Raw genomic sequence first — 18842 nt, 5'->3', positions numbered from 1 at the left:
TCAGTTCCAGTTTAGTTTCAGAACAGTTTAAGTTCAGTTCGAGTACAGTTTCAGTTCAGTTTTAGAGCAGTTTCAGTTCAGTTTCAGTTTAGTTTCAGTTCAGTTTCAGTTTTGTTTCAATTCAGTTTCAGTTTTAGTTCAGTTTCAGTTTAGTTATAGTTCAGTTCCAGCTTAGTTTCAGTTCAGTGTTAGTTCTGTTACAGTTCAGTTTCAGTTCAGCTTCAATTCAAATTCAGTTCAGTTTCATTTCAATCTCAGTTAAGTTTCAGTTCAGTTTTCTTTCAATTTCTGTTCAGTTTTAGTTCAGATACAATTCAGTTGCAGTTCAGTTCCAGTTTAGTTTCCGTTTAGTTTTAGTTCAGTTTCAGTTTAGTTTCTGTTCTGTTACGGTTCAGTTTTTGAGTTTAATTTCAGTACATTTTGTGTTTAGTTACAGTTCCGTTCCAGTTCAGTTTTAGCTCAATTTCAGTTTAGTTTCAGTTCATTCATAGTTCAGTTTCGGTTCAATTTTAGTTTTGTTTCTGTTTAGTTTCAGTTCAATTTCAGTTTAGTTTTTGTTCCGTCTTAGTTTAGTTTTAGATAAGTTTAAGCACAGCTTTAATTCAGCTACATTGCAAATGCAATTCAGTTATAGTTCAGTTTCATTTCAGTTTCAGTTCAGTTTTAGCTTAGTTTCAGTTCAGTTTTAGTTCAGTTTCAGTTTCAGTTTCATTTCAGTTTTAGTTCAGTTTTAGTTCAGTTTCAGTTCAGTTGCAGTTCAGCTACAGTTCGGTTTCAGTTTTGTTGCAATTCAGTTTCAGTTTAGTCTCAGTTCAGTTTCAGTTTAGTTACAGTTCAGTTCCAGTTTATTTTCAGTTCAGCTTCAATTCAAATTCAGATCAGTTTCATTTCAATCTCAGTTCAGTTTCAGATAAGTTTTAGTTCAGTTTCAGTTCAGTTTCAGTTCAGTTTTAGTTCAGTTTCAGTTCAGTTTCATTTTAATTACAGTTCAGTTCCAGTTCAGTTTCAGTTCAGCTTCAATTCAAATTCAGTTCAGTTTCATTTCAATCTCAGTTTAGTTTCAGTTTAGTTTCAGTTCAGTTTCAGTTCAGTTTCAGTTTAGTTTAGTTCAGTTTCAGTTCAGTTTCAGTTCAGTTTCAGTTCAGTTTCAGTTCAGTTTCAGTACAGTTTCAGCTCGGTTTAAGTTCAGTTCGAGTTCAGTTTCAGTTCAGTTTTAGTTCAGTTTCAGTTCAGTTTCAGTTTCAGTTTCAGTTTTAGTTTAGTTTTAGTTCAGTTTCAGTTCAGCTGCAGTTCAGCTACAGTTCGGTTTCAGTTCTGTTGCAATTCAGTTTCAGTTCAGTCTCAGTTCAGTTTCAGTTTAGTTACAGTTTAGTTCCAGTTTATTTTCAGTTCAGTTTCAGTTCAGCTTCAATTCAAATTCAGTTCAGTTTCATTTCAATCTCAGTTCAGTTTCAGTTCAGTTTTCCTTCAATTTCTGCTCAGTTTAAGTTCAGTTCCAGTCTAGTTTCTGTTCAGTTTTAGTCCAGTTTCAGTTCAGTTTCTGTTCTGTTACGGTTCATTTTTTTAGTTTTATTTCAGAACAGTTTCACAGTTTCAGTTTTACAGTTGGTTTTGTTACTGTTTAGTTTCATTTCAATTTCAGTTTAGTTTTTGTTCAGTTTAAGTTTAGTTTTAGTTTTATTTTAGTTTTTTTTTTAGTCCAGTTTTAATTCAGTTACATTTCAAATGCAATTCAGTTACAGTTCAGTTTCATTTCAGTTTCTGTTCAGTTTTAGCCTAGTTTCAGTTTAGTTTCATTTCAGTTTCAGCTCAGTTTCAGTTCAGGTTTAGCTCAGTTTCAGTTCGGTTTCATTTCAGTTATAGTTTAGTTTCAGTTCAAGCTCTGTTTCAAATCAGTTCCAATTCAGTTAGTTCCGCTTTTGCTAAGTTTCATTTTGTTTTAGTTCCGATTTAACTTAGTTTCGGTTAAGTTTCAGGTCAGATATCGTTAAGTTTCCGTGTAGTTTTTTTTTCAGTTTCAATTCAGTTTTAGTTCAATTTCAGTTAAGTTTCAGCACACTAGCAATTCAGTCTCAATTCAGTTTAAGTTCAGTTTCAGTTCCGGTTTCTTGAAGTTTCAGTTCAATTTCAGTTCAGTTTCAACTCAGTTTTTATTAGGTTTAGTTCAGTTTCAGTCAGTTTCAAATCAGTTTCAGTTTAGTTTCAATTCAGTTTCAGTTTAGTTTTAGTTTAGTTTCAGTCCAATCTCTGTTAATTTCCAAATCAGTTCTATTTCAGTTTCGATTTAGTTTCATTTCAGTTTCACTCGTGTTTCCGTTCATATTCAACTGCGTTCTAGTTTAGTTTCAGTTTAGTTTCAGTTCAGCTTCAATTCGGTTTCAGCTCAGTTTTAGTTCAGTTTCATTTCAATCTCAGTATAGTTTCAGTTTGTTCGAGGTTCAGTTTTAGCTTAGTTTCAGTCTAGTTAAAGTTCAGTTTCGATTCTTTTTCGGGTTTGGTTCCGTTCCAGCTGGAATTTCAAGTTAATTTATATATTTTTTATTTTCATATTTAACCATCTAGTCATTTCCAGGGTGAGGAAAAACTCCTTTTATGATAGCCAAGAGCTAGTCTTAAACGGGTGTAAAAACCTCACCAGAAATTGTTCATTTATATTTCTAAATAAATTTATCAATTATCATTTAACATTTAGCATTTAACATTTACCATTCAACATTCATTAATTGCATTATTGTAGCTTATCTTTATAATTAAAATTTGTCAACAAACTTGTCTTAGTTTATTTTTAAAAGTAATGCCAAAAACACAAAAGTTAACATTCACACACTAATTATTAAATAACAGTGGACGTTGTAAAATGCTGCCTTGAACCTCAAAATAGTTGCCTCAGAAAGATTATGGATTTTTAACCTTTCCTGTGAGATTTTGTGTCTCTAGCCAGTGTAGAATTGCATCAACTTACGGCAAAGTGTCGCATAGTAATTGGTGGCTAGGGGCACTTGTTGCCGAAAATTGTTCTTCTTATTGCCAAACATAATTTAAGATCATCGACATAAATCAGCCCGCAACCTAATGCCAGAATAAGACAGACATCGTTGTAAAATAACAATAAAAGCAGTGGACCAAGGTTGCTTCCTTGAGACACACCAGATAAATTTACAAGACTGTAGGAATCGAGGTTTTCCAATTCCACCGATAAAGATCGTTCTGTGAGATAGGAATTTATCTAGTCAACAAGAGGAGATACAACTCCAAGTTTTTCAATTTTAGCTAATAGGATAGCATGATCAACGAGATCAAATGCTGACTTCAAATCTGTGTATATTGTATTACTAAATTTGTCTTCAAATTGCTCGAGTAATATTTGGCGAATCCCTTCGAGTGAGCTGGCAGATTCCTTCTCAAGATGATAGATGAGAGTCCGGTTTCTTTCCGTTTTTCATTTACAAATTTCCAAAACCGTTTTGGATTTTGTTCAAGATCAGACTGTGTTCGCGGATATTTCGATGCGGAAATTCCAATGCAACGGTAGAACTTACTGATTAACTCCCAACGGTTTTCCGTGGCCGAATCGATACCCACTGCCTTAATTTATCAACCAGCATCCCGCTTATCGTTGTCCACATTTGATTTTTAATCCATTTTGCTTTGGTGAACAATTTGCAACCATTATGGACGGAATCGAAAGTACAGGTACTGTTCAAACATTAATTGACTACCTCAGGCGAACCGCTCTCCCAGTACCTGTTGTATACCGTATGATGAAGGCCTTTTTGGCCTGCATTGTCCGCACCGTCCGTATAGAGCGCGCACACAAAGGCGGCATTCTGGCACATATATATTCGGTATGGTCGCACTTCTGGCCCGAAACAATGATCACAGATGGCTCCACATGCACACTTTCTATAGAAATTGTACGCACAATCGCCCCTCGAAACAATAACCGATAATTATGGCTCATTAGAGAAGCGATCTTTTTCGCCCCGCTGGGATCGGAGCCAGCATACGAAACAACATCACTCTTCGCAGAGCAACCCGAAAAACTCTCCCGGCGACGTCCAACCGGAAACTTGACTTTATCATAAACCAATAACTAATTGCATTCTGTATACATATTTTTTTCGCCGGTGCCTACCAAACAGGCGGCGAATGCCGCTTCAAACAACCGGTCCGAAGCTTTGATTATTTTTGCTTCTTTTGCTGCCGCGTTGCACCTTCCTCACCTGCTCTCGGGCTCTCGAGTTTGAAATAAATGTTCTCGTTGCTTTTACCCCTGGATGCCATAGTGTCGTCCGGGTGGTGCCTGCTGCCGGAGGTACATATTGTTTGGCATCATCACCATCTCCATCAGTAATCAGGCCAATAGCTCACCCATACTATACACAATCTGGGCACTCTGGTCATGAGGGAAAGCCAAAACCGAAACTTTCCTTTTGATGTGTCCGGGATTCGGTTCGCTCCTTTCCAGCAAATACATTTTAATGGGAGTTGGTGACCAAGTTTTTCTTTCCGACTACAAACGCAGCCCGCAGAAGGGAAACGGGAAACGGTTCTGGTGCCAAATGTTTCTCCCAGTGCACAGTTCACTCTGGATCCGTTCGGTCGGTGTAACCTAATTTGGTTGACGGAGTAACCCTGCCCCACTGTACTAGGATATTGTTTACAGCGTTTACACCGTGAAAGGACAAATTAATTGCGAATGCAATTCCGACACGGCTGGAAATCCGATATGCTAAAAAATTCTCCCGTTTTTTGTCTCAAAATTATACTTTCTATTGACAGACCGTATTGTCCCCCATTATCACTACCCTGAAAAGTTATCCGATGTTTCCATCAGCTTGAGCATAAAATAATAAATTAAACAAGTGTACTGATAAGTTTCATGACTACGAGAGGAACGAAAAAAAAACTTTGTTTCCTCTCATTTCGGTAAGCAATTTTCAAGCGTAGCTTTATTATCAATCAATTTTCGCTGTCATCGCTTACAGCAATTAAAGCCCAACAATTTATCAAACTGATGCTTCTCATTAGAGCCAGACTTCTTGCGTCGCTTTGTCCTGCTGGCTGAAATTCCGTCAATTTCCCGCCCATTATCGTTCGCTACCGTCACTTCATATCAAAGCATTACGCCACATTTGACATTCATCTCCTGCGCCATTATCGTATCCCGGTTGGCAGCAGCCCGCAGCAGACGGAGAGTGTCCTGCTGCTGCCCCGGCCGCTGCCACTTTCCTGCCATTAACGGTGCCTCGATTCTTCTTTCGACCCACCACCAGAAGAGTGTGCAAACTTCTGCTGTCTGTTTGTTATTATGGATGATTTTTCAACGCCATTAGATTGATGACTTAATCCTGTTTTTGTGTATCTTTGAAAAATCGCTTCTCGCGCCCTCGCCGCACAAAGGGGGGGACAAAAAAAAACGAAGCGTGTTTTCCTGTCATCGCAGAGATGAGATTTTCCTCCACAAGCTGTCAGCTTATTGTCTACTGGCAATACACACATTCTATATATTTTACCAAACCCCGCACGAATTGTGTGCTTTAGCGCAGAGAACCCTTTCACCTATCGCTCGCGTACGGGCACCTAACCTAACTGCGGTAGCGACGAATAAAAAACCAGTAGATGACATTTTCAACAATAAACAACAAAAAAAAAACTTTTCCCGTGATGTCGCGCGATTGCATCAAATAGCGATCAACCACGGAACTACCGCCAATCTGAGGCCGCACCCCGGGAAAGCTTCATTGTATTCAGATTTTCCATCAAATCGAAACCTTCCAAAGCGCGCGGCGCGGTTGGTGTTGAACTGCTGAATATCTGGTTTATTGTTTTTTGTTTTCTTTCTGTTGCGTTTTTTTTATTTGGTCTGCACCAGCACTCATCAATTGATTCCATTCTGGTGGCAAATTTTACCCTAATTCCCACAGCTCAACGGCAGCAGGCGTGCAAAGCGAAGCATCACTACTATAGCACTAGGTTCCCTTTGCCGAAGGTTTGTTTCACCGTACGGTGGTGTGGGATGGGAATGTTTTGGGGCTGGTCAGGGGATACCGATGGGATCGATTCGAATCGTACAATGTTGTAATGTGTGAACTGCAAGCTGGATGTTTTTTTCGGTTGAAAAATGAGAGACTAGAATGATGCAGTAAGGGTTGACGGAATGGAAATTCAATATTTAATATGTCTTTAGATAATTAATAAATGAAAATTTTATAAAATGATAAATTTTCCAACCATTTCCTTAATACATGGTAAAAATTACGAAAAAGTTTCAAGGCGTCATCCATAAATTACGTAACGCAAAAACCCGATTTTTGGACCCCCACTCCCCCATATGTAATGAATCGTAACGCCAACACCTATCTCCCCATAAAAATTACGTAACGCTGCAGAAGGATTTCCTTGATAAAAATGTTCGTTTTTGGAGAATCTCTCCAGAGATTTTTCGTTACGTAACGTTTAACTCACCTCCCCCCCTCCCCTGTGTAACAAATCGTAACGCTCAAGGATACCCCCCCTCCCCACATGAGCGTTACGTAATTTATGGATGCCACCCAAGGTCAAATATCTTCATATCATACGATTGCCATTTATTCCCAAACACAGACATCAAAAAGATAGACGAATTTATTTGATTTGTCCAGTCATTGGCTTGCAATACCAGCCCATTCTTCTACCAATCACCCAGCTGTTACACCCAACATACAGCATGGAAAGAAACTTATCGTAACCCGCTGTAGTCGCCGTCTTCGTCAAAATAATGATAGTACCACCTACCTCGACGTTTCCCTGGGTATCCTCGAATCGATCCCGCACACACCGATCTATATCAACACGGAGCTACCACTGGTAGCGACTATCACTCACGCCCCAACACCGATAACGGTACACGGTGTTCCAAATACCGTTATTATAAAATAAAATACGCCATCAAAACTGTTAATGTCAGTTGGTTTGTAGCACTGCCCTGCACCTCTGAACCAAATTTGAAAATCATCGTTGGACTAATTTTTGAGTTAAGCCTATCTAAAGTTTTAGGGAGGATTTCACATACAAATACACTTAAACAACCCTTCCAAAACGAACATTAATCATAGTAGGAATGGTTTTACAGGTAACATATGCCCTCGTCGGCCTTTCTGAAACATTTGAGCTGTATCAAGACTATCGGACAATTGTTTGGATTAATGAGCCCCGGGTAAAATGCAAAAATTGCCATTTTACCCGGGGCCTGAACCAAAAACATTTTTCGACACCTCAGTTTACTGGAATTTCAAAGCTACGTACCGCACCTAAAAGCAACATCAACATCAGCAGGTTCGGTGACACCTGTCAGTTCTTGAAAAGGTCTATAGTGAATCCACAGATAAACATACGTGTCACTCAATAATGATTTCTTTGTCCAATCCGTTTTAACGAAGTATAAAGTGTAACGTTGCGAATGAGGACGAGGATTCTCAAGGTTTTTTTTTTCGAAGAGGTATATCTGTTCGTCTGTGGTAAATCTATCAATATTATTTGTTATGTATGTTCGTGGATATATTTGGGAAATAGCAATGTTTTTTCGAACAATGCACGAAATTCGTTTTAGAAACAGGAGCAGAATCGAATGAAAAACATGTTGTGTAAACCCTTTTTTGTTTCATTAATGTTTAGTTATTAGACATAATGAATGGAGCATATACGTACTTTAAAGTAGCACACAAATCCTTTCAACATTGAAATGTATATGTAGTAACTAGACAAAGAGGTAAAACTCACGTTTTATGAGATCAATGTCGAAAAATTTCTTTATTCATTGCCACGAATACTTCATATTTCATGACCTTTTATTTTAATTGAACCTTTTTGGTCTATTATGTACATATTATGAGCAATTTGTATCAGTTGAAACCTCATTTTTTAATCTTTTCTATGATATTCGAGGTTTGAGGCAACCAACTGATTTTTTTTCCACTGGCATTTTCACGTAGATTTTACGTGATTGTCATTTGGGTTCATCATGATCTGGTGAGATGATTCATCCTGTGAATATTATTCAGTAGACATATGCGTTTCATGTGATTTTCACGTAGAATTCAACTACCGGTAAAGTGAAAAGCATTTGATTAACTGATAGCTACTACGTTTTATGAAACGTATAAATTTCAATTGTGGTTTCCCAAATTCTTAAGAGAGAAATTAGATTTCAGAATTTTTCGAAATATGTTGCTAGATAAATCGCGCGGGCATGCAAAATTTCCAATTCGAAAATGGATTGAACGATATGAAAACTGACAAATATTAAGACATTCACCGTCAATAATTACTGTTAGTTGCTACTGTTTATGTTCAGGTAACTCCTGGATCTTTGAACTGAATCTGTGCAAAATCTGTAAGCTAAAGATTCCATGTCTAATTCTTATGGTTTTTCTAAATCTCACTCATTGGCAAGCCATCGAGAAAATCAATTTTATGTTCAGAGACCGAATCACACAACCGCCTCGCCATTTTGATTCTTATATACTTCCGCACGGAGAGTTCATTCTGTTTGACGTTGCCAAGTTCACGTAGATACATAGTATGCATGTGATTTTCACGTAGATGTTATGTTTGTCACATAAATCATGCAAAATGACAGAAAATGAATTAGTATAGGAAATTTCACGTAACAATAATGTGAAAAATATTTTGAGTGTTAGTTTGACAGTGAGCGCCGAACGAGAATTTGACAATTGTCACCGCACATATGAACCGTAAGTTAGAAGAAAAACATTCTCGAAAACAAATTGAAAGGTGTAAGTGTGAGATAAAACTAAGATGTTAAAAACAATTGAAATTTATTCAAAACTCTAGTACGGATCAAATTTACTTAAAATACTTAAATTAGAGGTAAAATTAAATAATAGCTAAGTGAAAGTTGTGGCTGAAATAACTAAACTACTTTTATACTTAGAAATGACGAGAGAGAAACTGGCAACAAGGCCAATTGTTCGTGGGCGCTTTTATCTCCACGTAATTCCTTCATTTAAAGTGTGTTTTGCGAGACAAGAAATAGTGAAATCTACTAAAATTACTATTTTTGGTGTTCCAAACAACAGAACTATCGGAATATGCAGTTTTTGGAGGATTTTGTGCAAGATAAGTGATATTATTTTTTTAGATTTTTTTTCTGTTTGAGTTGTATGTGTTGATATACTATATACTCAGGTAATTGTTTTTTTGTTTGACATGTAGGCGGCGCTGCATTTTTTTGCTTTGATCATCGACGTGTGAAAATAGATTCCTACAGCTCTGTTTTGTATGTATTTTTGGTTGAGAGTAGAGGGAAAATAAACTAATTTTATACTAGAATGTTTGTAAATATACAGAGGATTTCTTGTTCATACGAATGCGTCACTTAACAAACATTTTTAGAGGTTCGGGTTTATGTTTCGGTGAACATTGGACTTTGTTCGCGTGAGTCTTATTTGACAATATTCGGCTATCAGTTTAGATGTAATGGAAAAATATGATGTGGTAAAACCCCTTTGGATTGTCTGTCTGACGATTAATTAGCTACTAATGACAATTATATCAAATCGGTGACTAATAATAAGCGTATAACTAAACTGTCTATGTAGACAATCACCCATAACCACAAAACATAAAATAGTGAAATTGCTTTATAAATAATCTAAAAATTCAACTGATAAAATACAATTTAAACAACAATTCGGTTAATCACAACAGCCTCAGCTATTATTAGCTTTAAAAATTTATGCTTATAATATAATCAATTATCGATCCGCAACATCTAACAGATGTATCCCAGGGTCTTCCTTTCCTACTAAAATTTTCCATCTCATGTAACATTTATGAGAGCACGTAGAGTTCTCTGCGGTTCTCTTAAGTAAATGTTGAACTAATATTCCTTTTCCGTTCAACAGTTGCAAGGACGTGGCCAGGGCGGTAACAGTTCCCTGGAGACATCTGACCTTTGTTTAGTAACATTTAATTAGATCCCAAATTTCATGTTGCTGCTCAGGAACGAAGGTGATTTGTTCTCGTAAACAGAGTATTGTTGCTATCACCAACTACGAAGTTGTGCAGCTGTTTATGCTTTGCTATGCTATGCTACTTTTATAGTTAGAAATAACGGTGTGCTTAATCCATACTAGGAACAAGAGTGTGCCTAACCAAACTTATTCTTAAAACGGGTAAAGTTGAGTATACAGGTCTAAAATTAACAACCTAAATCTAATTTAAAAATTGTAAATGCAATCTGCATTGATACGCTGCAGGATGGGCACACGAACCATCAAACAATAATACATACAAGCGATAGTTAAATATGAAAAACCGAAACAAAATGACCTTCATGTGGATTCCGGCTTACTACGGCAGTAAACCGTAGATACCGGCTTACTAGAATGAAACGGGGGAGTCGACCAACTTCTTGCCCTTTGGAAGTCGAGTTAATTTGTTTATGAGAAAAATCTAGAGCATGGTTGCAAATGGATTTACAAGACCATCTGAACTGTGAGGCCCCAACACCGGTGGAAGAACGGCACTAGACTGGTGGCACCAGTACACAAACGAATGCTACTAGCAGGAATCCATTGGTCTCTGTCTTTCTGATGTCCGTGTTAGGAAAATGATTCTGCAGCACAAGGAGAAAATTGCTGTTAGGCTTGTACAAACATTTCTATACGTGTTTTCGGGTCAGCAAGAAGACACAAGCTAACAAAATTGCAAGGCTTAGTTTATTCTCTTTGATTAATGTTAAGTTTACTTTCTGCCGTGAGAGCATTCTCAATTAACTTTTCATAACGAAGGACAGCAAACACAACGCATCAGCAGGTATACGGCAGCTGAAACTGCAAAGCGTTTGCATACTGGAGTCTTTATTAAGGGGATTATTTTTATGCGTTTTTAAGCGATTTTTAGCTGAACAGTTTCGGTATCGTTGATTGAACTATTGTTTCTTTGACTGTTGCGATAACGGAAAGATGATCAGTGCAAAATTCTATACTCTGTGTGCCTCGTGATATAATGCAACGGAACATTTCAAAGCATTTGTATATGAAATAGCGCCAACCTTATGAGGATCGTTTACTTTGAAATATTCAGCCAGCTATTCAGCGAGTGCTAAGCCATTCTTTAACTTTTTAACGTCAATGTCATTGTCTTCTTCTTTGTTATTATCCGCTACCATTAACTAAACTTGGTGACTTGCTTCCGACAATGGTACCGGGGCATTGCAATGATATCATGTATCCCCAAGCTTCTTGAAGCTAACGTTTGCGGTAAAAAATGGACCAAAATTACCGATGTTGCATGGTTTTACCTTTAATCGCACTGACGAAACTACTCATGCATCATCAAACATAGTAACCCATGAGTTAGCAAAAAAATTGGCAGCTCTATCAGTCAAACTCTAACTGTGGTGGCGAAAAAAGTGAAGCTACTGCGTTCAGAAGTGTGCGCATTCAAAGAACGGTACCCCGCCGCGTCAAAAACGGACATCGTGCGGCACTTTGTGGAAGCCGGGTATGCCCGTTTCGGCATCTACAACATCTTGACACTATTGGACAACGATCAGAGCATCGAAAGAAAGCCCGTTTCCGGACGGCCAACGACCCTGAGCGACAAAAAGCTTCTCAAAGGATGCTGAAGAGGAAGACCGAGGGAATATTTACTAAATCGCTGCCTGCACTTGGCCGGGAGCTTGGTGCATGCGGTAAAACAGTGAAAAAGTATCTGGAGAACATAGACATACATGTCAGGAAGCGGCAGTCCCGTCACTGGTCTCGGAGCCGCAGGCAATGACGCAGCGACAGCGGTTGAATAAGATGGTCAAGTCGATTTTCCCGGCGAATCGCGACGTGGCAGTGGCGATGGACGACGAGACTTATCTCACCCTGGGCAACGACTGGCAGGGAACTTTGTATTTCACTTCCCCCACGAAGGAAGTGAGCTCCGAGGTGAAATTTATTTCACACACCAAGTTCCCCAAGAAGGTGCTGCTGTGGCTGACAATCAGCGAGAAGGAGATGTCAAAGCCGCTCTTTTTTCGCTCCGGGCTGGCCGAGAACGGGAAAATTTATAGAACGAAGTGCCTGCCAGAAGTTGCGTCGTTCATCAAAAAATACCATAAGGGCGAAAACACGGTGTTCTGGCCAGATTTGGCGTCGGCCCACACTCGAAACGATCGTTGAAGGAGATGGAGCGGCTTAATATCGATGTGGTACCGAAGTCGGCGAATCCACCCAACGTCCGTTAGCTGCGTCCCAACGAGTATTTCTGGGCAAACTTGAAGCGCAAGATCTATTCCAACAATTTTGTCGCGAAAACGAGGGAAGAATTTGTATTTAGAAAAAGAAAGAAGAAAGAGCTTAAAAAAAACATGCCTACACGCATGTTTTCGTCCGCCATGGCGAATGTTCCGGTTAACTGCCGGAAGGCCGCTCGCAAGGGCGTAGATTTTTTTTGCAAATAAAATAATATAATTACCATTAATGGAAAATTAATCCAACTCAATTATCTGTCTTAGTTTTTTTTTTCATCACCATCTGAAAAAAGTCCATTTTTTACCGTAAACCAAAAAATATTTAATCAGGTCAAGAATCGCATAACGTGCAACCAACATGGTTTTTACAAAAGTCTACAGCTACCAATTTACTTGAGTTTGTTGATTTCTCTATGGACAGAGGCAACTTCGTAGAAACTCTATACATGGATTTCAGTAAAGCTTTTGACAGAGTAGATATTCACATGCTTGTGTTCAAATTAAAAAAACTGGGATTTGAGCCAGGCCTACTTAGATGGATTGAACCTTATTTGACGAATAGGACACAAACGGTTAGGTTTAAGGGACACCTCTCTGTACCAATTAAAGTGAAATCTGGAGTTGCACAAGGCTCCCATTTAGGTCCTTTACTCTTCATTTTATTTGTTAGTTACGTTACCCTTGTGTTGAATCATCTCAAAGTATTGATATATGCCGATGACATGAAATTGTACATGGAAATAAGAAACAAATCAGACATCCAACAATTCCAAAAAGAGGTTGACATTTTCTACATTTGGTGTAAAAAAGTCTTCTTGATCTCAACGTAAAAAATACAATATGATATCCTAACGAGAAAAATAAATCCTGAACATTTCAGTTGCACTTTTGGACAGCAAACTGTAGAAAGGCGTTATCAAATTAGAGATGTAGGAGTGATTGTGGATTCTAAGTTAACATTCATTGTTCATTACAATACGATCATCAATAAAGCCAACAGTATGCTAAGTTTTATAAAAAGGTTCTGCTATCATTTCGTAGACCCGTAAACTATAAAAGCTCTCTTTGCTACATATGTTAAATCTATTTTAGAATACTGTAGTGTTGTTTGGTCCCCTTATCAAGACGTCCATTCCAATAGAATCGAATCCGTACAAAAACATTTTTTGTTATATGCACTAAGAAAACTAGGTTGGAATTCATTTCCTCTCCCTTGTTATGAATCGTGTTGCATGCTTATTAATATAGAAACGCTGGGAGAAAGAAGAGAAATTGCTTCGCTAACTCTTGTTAACGATTTAGTTTCACAACTTATATGTTCAGAAAATTTACTAGAAAAACTCAACTTCTATGCTCCTACACGCTTAATAAGAACGCGAAAAGTTTTTGCATTCAGTTCATATAGAACAGAATATGCCATGGCCGGGCCAGTTGATAGCATGATGAGTCTTTTTAATAAATATTGTAAAGTTATTGATTTAACGATGTCACGAAATGCTCTTAGAAAAATATTGAACACTTGAATTTCATAACGATATTCATGATGTTAGCAATAGTTCTTAAGATGTAGTCTAAACAAACTCAAAACAAAACTCTTGGAACAAAACATTCATGTTTGGTTTATGCGTGTTTTTTTTTTGTTACTTAACTAAACTCGCACTTTAATATTTTTGGATTTTTTTTAGCATTGATTGTTTGCTGTTCCCAGCTTAATCTAGGGTAAGGGACGGTATTTAACTGTGATTAAAATTAAATCTCAGGCATTAGGAACAACCTACGAAGTTGTTGTTTGAAATGACGCTTGTTCTCATTTCAATGTACCAAACTGCTTAAACTTAGATTTGTAGGTTGTTCCTAACCCCATGAGATTCTATTTAAATCACTACCGAAAATACTCTCCCCTACCTTAGCTCTCTTTTTTTCACTGACGTAATATTAATTAGACCCAGTGAATTTTAACGAATTTTTAGGCCCGTCCAGTAGCAATTTTCGACTACGGAGTTTTACCAATTTTTAAAAATTGAAAAATAAAACTTTTTCATTGTTTAAAACATATAAGAGATGTAAGTTAAACGGAATTCGGAAATTTCTATTGTCGTATGCGACTTAAAACAACAGAGTTTTTTCACTCGCAGTAAGGATAACGTAACACTGTTGAAGCAGGTCGTCATAATATGGCCAATAGCATTAGTCCAGTCAGGTATTACACTTCGCATGAAGCGTAAATATCAAATATTCACATACAATTAAACCTGTTTTTACTCGTCTTTTTTTACGTGATTTTATTTTACACGATTTTTTACGCGTTTTTCTCGAAATAACGCGATTTGTGACTTGGCAAACATTTGTATATGAACCAAGATATATTTTCCGAGGAACACGCACATCAAAATCATCTATCAATTTTTTTTTTCGGACATCTTACGTCTCTGAATTGCAAGAAAAAGGAAAAGGAGACTTTGAACACAAAATGTCCAGTCCTCAGAGTTTTCAGCTAGGTTTTATCGTGAGCAAACGAAGAAACTTTGAGGCCCTTCTTTCTTTGCTTCACAGGATCTGTTGAAAAATTATACAAAGCAAAGCCTTGGCGCTACATTCCGATTTGAAACTTGACCTTTTGTTTATTTATACACAGACTTCGCAGCCGATTTAGTGTATTGCGTGGCTAGCGCTACGATCCTACTGACACCAACAGTCTCTTCCGAGCCGAGAATCGAATCTACCACGACTGGCTTTTTAGGTCAGCATCGTATCTCCAAACCATCTAAGAGATTGATTTGATGTTATAATTATATAAAATTCTACTATTAATATCAACTATTACGGGCGTCCGGTAAGTTTAGTAAGCAATGATTTTTTTTCTGATTATTCAACATAGTAAATTTACAGTCGAATTTTTGACAACATTTGGAAAAAGTACTCAAAACAAATTAATAATAATATTCTCGTATACTTTTCTACTCTATTTATTTGTTGTGAATGTACTTTTTAAATACTAATCACATGCTTACTTGTGAATTCCACTTCCTAGCAGTATATTTTCTGATGGACTTTGTCTAAGATGTCATCCTCTTGCATCACCAGCGTTGCATGGAAAAGATCCAATGGATCCAAACTTAAACAATTAATTTCCCTCAAGGAGTAATATTCTCTCGCTAAACTCATTTCATTGACGAGTCTGACATAAAATATATGTTTCATGTAGAAACTTTCTCCACTAACTATCCGAAGCCAGAGCTAACAATCATCTATTTCCCCGAAATTGCCAAATAATCGCATAATCCGCCGTTAATTTTGGCACTGCTCTCAAAGTCACCCCGCCCTAATTGTGACCGGTCGGTACGGTCGCGTCGCATCGTGTCGCAGGCACGAGTTGATATAGCCACGAAAAACGAGATGGTATCCAGCGGTGCTTGCTCTAAATGTAATAAATTTAAATTTTTCATTCCACCCTACCGCCACCGCCACCACCGTCCGGCCCGTTTTTCAGTGGGGGACCAGTGGAGTGGCGCTGCGGTGACGCGACGCGACGGAATCGCGTCGCAATCGAACGTCTACTTCTTTCGATACACGGGAGCTGCACATCTCGCACGAACAGGCGCTGAAAACCAGAAGGCAACCTAACCCGGGGTCCCTGTGTTCAGCCTAAGGAACGGTACGAAATGTCATCTTTTATCTCCTGCGAGCGTGATTTGATACCGAGGGGAAGAAACAGCAACTACATGTTTTTTACACGTGGCTAACGCGGCATAAAATCCATAACGATATGCAACGCGACAGGATTGGCTCGGGTGGAGGGGGTGTGGAGAGAGGGATGCTGTCGGATTTAAACTGCGTGCGTGATAGGCAGGCATGCAGGTAGGCCGGTTCTCTCTTGGTCAGTCGACTGTGTGTTATCACTGGACTGCTGCTGCACATTTATAGCGTCCGAACGAGTGAGTGGAAGAAGAACGTGTTTTAATTTATTAATCTCACCGAAAGTGAAGTTTCGTGTAGTTCAACGCGTCGTAGTGCGAAGTTGTTACGGGCAGCGTAATAAATTAATTGAAATGGATATGATCGAATGCTGAACGGGTTGTGAACCGAGATTGCGCTGAAAACTTGTAAGTTTTATCGCGAGGTTCCGGAAGCTATCAAGTTTAGCATAAATAATACCTGCCAGTTTTTATTTCTCTTCTTCGACCACCTTCGTGGGTGTGAGAAATGGTTTTTTTAGTAATTATTGTCTTATATTTTTACTCTATGGGTTTTTACAAGGACAACAAAAAACACGGTTTCGTATGAAAATTTAAAGCCAACAGAACAAAGTTTATCAACCCGGCGGACGCCAAACATCAGTGGAGGATTTCCTCAAGATTTATCGTAGGCTTTGCACCATAATACACGACGTCTAACAATTATGTACTATCCTACGGTGGCATTGGCCATGGCACGAACTCCTGTAGTGTAGCAGATCGCCGCACTGCCAGTTGACATTCGTAGCCTGAGGCTACGAAATCCACCGGCCGTGTAAAAATCCGCCCTGGGGTGGACGAGTTCCGCCTTCACGCTCCTTAATTTGATTGTGTCCCTAAATCTCCTTTAAGCACTTTTCATTAACAGCCCCGGTCGAAGAGCGAAAAATCCAGACTGGGTTTCGGTTTGGTTTGCTGGTGGTGGCAGGTTCGGGTAAGTCCTACGCGCCCCAGCAGATTGCCGTGTAACGTAAAGTGGGTTAACTTTGGTTGAGGAGACTCACTCGCACCCCGCCGTCGCTGCCGTTGGCTGGATGCCGGCTAGAACGGGCCTGGTGGTACTAAGCCTCGATTGCGGTGACTGGCGGAATAAATTAAAAACCAGCAGCACTCTGCGTCCTCCACGGAGTAGAGTGAATAAATTTGCGTTTGTCGAAATATTAAATTTTCGGTAGGATTTTTTTAAATAACTTGGTTGACGCTGCCGGTTGGAAGCTATCGTGCGAAAAACCAATGGAACCGAAAGAAATGTCTCCTGTTTTGGCAGCAAATTAAAATGCTAAAGGTGGGGGAATTTCTAATTCTAGCTGATAAAAATGGAACAAGTTTTCGACTTTTTGATAAGCAAAACAATTAATGGAACGAAATTTATTTGACAGTATTCGGATAATTTAATCCGACATAAACAGTCCTATATCAGAACTCAAAAGTAATAGTAGCTGAGGGGCGAATCAGTAGCTTAACCGGTAAATTGTTTGATAATATTGTTATTGCTGTATCACAATTATCACTATTAGCACAGGCGATCGAACTCCAATCCGCTCTCTATTACAGAGTTGAGGACTTTCTGGTTCTGTCTTCTTGGCGAAATTCTCTGGCAAATAGTGCTATTATTGGTGCGGTGCGCCCGTTCGGTTCAAAGTCCGACTATGACTATGCTCCTTACCGGTTTCGCAATTAACTTAATTGATCGGTATGAGCATTGCTTCATTGCTGTTTAATTGACTTTTGCACTGAATGCCTTCGTTCGAGTGCCGAAGCGAGGAGAGAGAATCCATTTGTCTGCTCGTGGCACCGATTAACCAAACGTTGTACAGCAGGACGCTCGTTTTGCGTCAGGTTTTGTGGAGATAAAAGTTTTGAACAGTAATTAATCGATTTATTAATGTATTCATATTGTTTTGGCAACATTTGAATGTCAAATTACTTATTTTGTTCAGGGTACAGAATTGTTTTCAACAACCTATCCATTTTTAGCTTTGTATCCATAGCTTACGATAAAAAGCAAGGTTGTATACTCATCATTTCGTATTTATACATTTTTCGGAGGTTATTTCTAAAGTATATGATCAAAGAAATAGGAACATGAGAGTCTTTTTTTTTATAGATTGAAAATTATGATTTTTCATCTCAAACCAACACCGTTTATATTTTTGTGTGAGAAAGAACTAAACAACTGTCAATTTTTTATACTTTACTATATTTTTTTCTTTCAACGTCATCAAATTTTACAAATCTTCGAAAAATATACAAGAAAATAGCTTGAAATGTCATCACTATCCGTGCAGTTTTCACCAATATAATTTATAAAATGGTGGTAAAATGGAAGAAGTAATAAATAATCATATTCACTTACAGAAATTTAACCCTCTAGTGCCCAAGTTAATTTCTGGACGGGCTTCGGTAAAATCACTATGAATCATTATAAACACTTTTTAAGTATTTATTGAAGCTTTTTAGAGGTTCGACTGAAGCCCGCCAAATGGCGGCATTGGGCACTAGAGGGTTAATTGAGTTTATAGTTTTCAAGCTGTAGTCGAGATCGAGAATCGAAGCCAGAAGCTATGGCGAAATCCGAAATGGTAACCTCCGGCTTCTGGGAAACAGCCAAAAACGGGTCAAATCTCAACCATTATGAGTATTTCCTGATCCAGAACGTTCCTCAGAAGCCGAAAATCTACATCAGATGCCCTTTTGGAATTCCAGCTGGTGACTTCTGGTTTATGGAAATGACCAAATATCACCTAATATATGTATTTCCATACTCGGGATAGTGCATAGAGGCCTAAAATTGATTCTAGATGACAAAGTGTGTTTTGCCTAGTTTAGTAAGGCCTGCACGAGTTGGCATGTAATCT

At 38.3% G+C, this 18842-nt stretch overlaps 1 protein-coding gene across 2 annotated transcripts in view; it reads left to right on the top strand.

Moving 5' to 3' along the window:
- The window catches only part of LOC129732547 (ankyrin repeat domain-containing protein 29), a 367940-nt gene that overhangs the window by 305393 nt on the left and 43705 nt on the right, over positions 1–18842 (top strand). The window lies entirely within an intron of this gene.

Source organism: Wyeomyia smithii, chromosome 3 (assembly GCF_029784165.1).
Source record: "Wyeomyia smithii strain HCP4-BCI-WySm-NY-G18 chromosome 3, ASM2978416v1, whole genome shotgun sequence".
Classification (NCBI taxonomy): Eukaryota; Metazoa; Arthropoda; class Insecta; order Diptera; family Culicidae; genus Wyeomyia; species Wyeomyia smithii.
The sequence above is the reverse complement of the archived record's forward strand: the minus strand, read 5'-3'. Positions and strand labels throughout refer to the sequence as shown.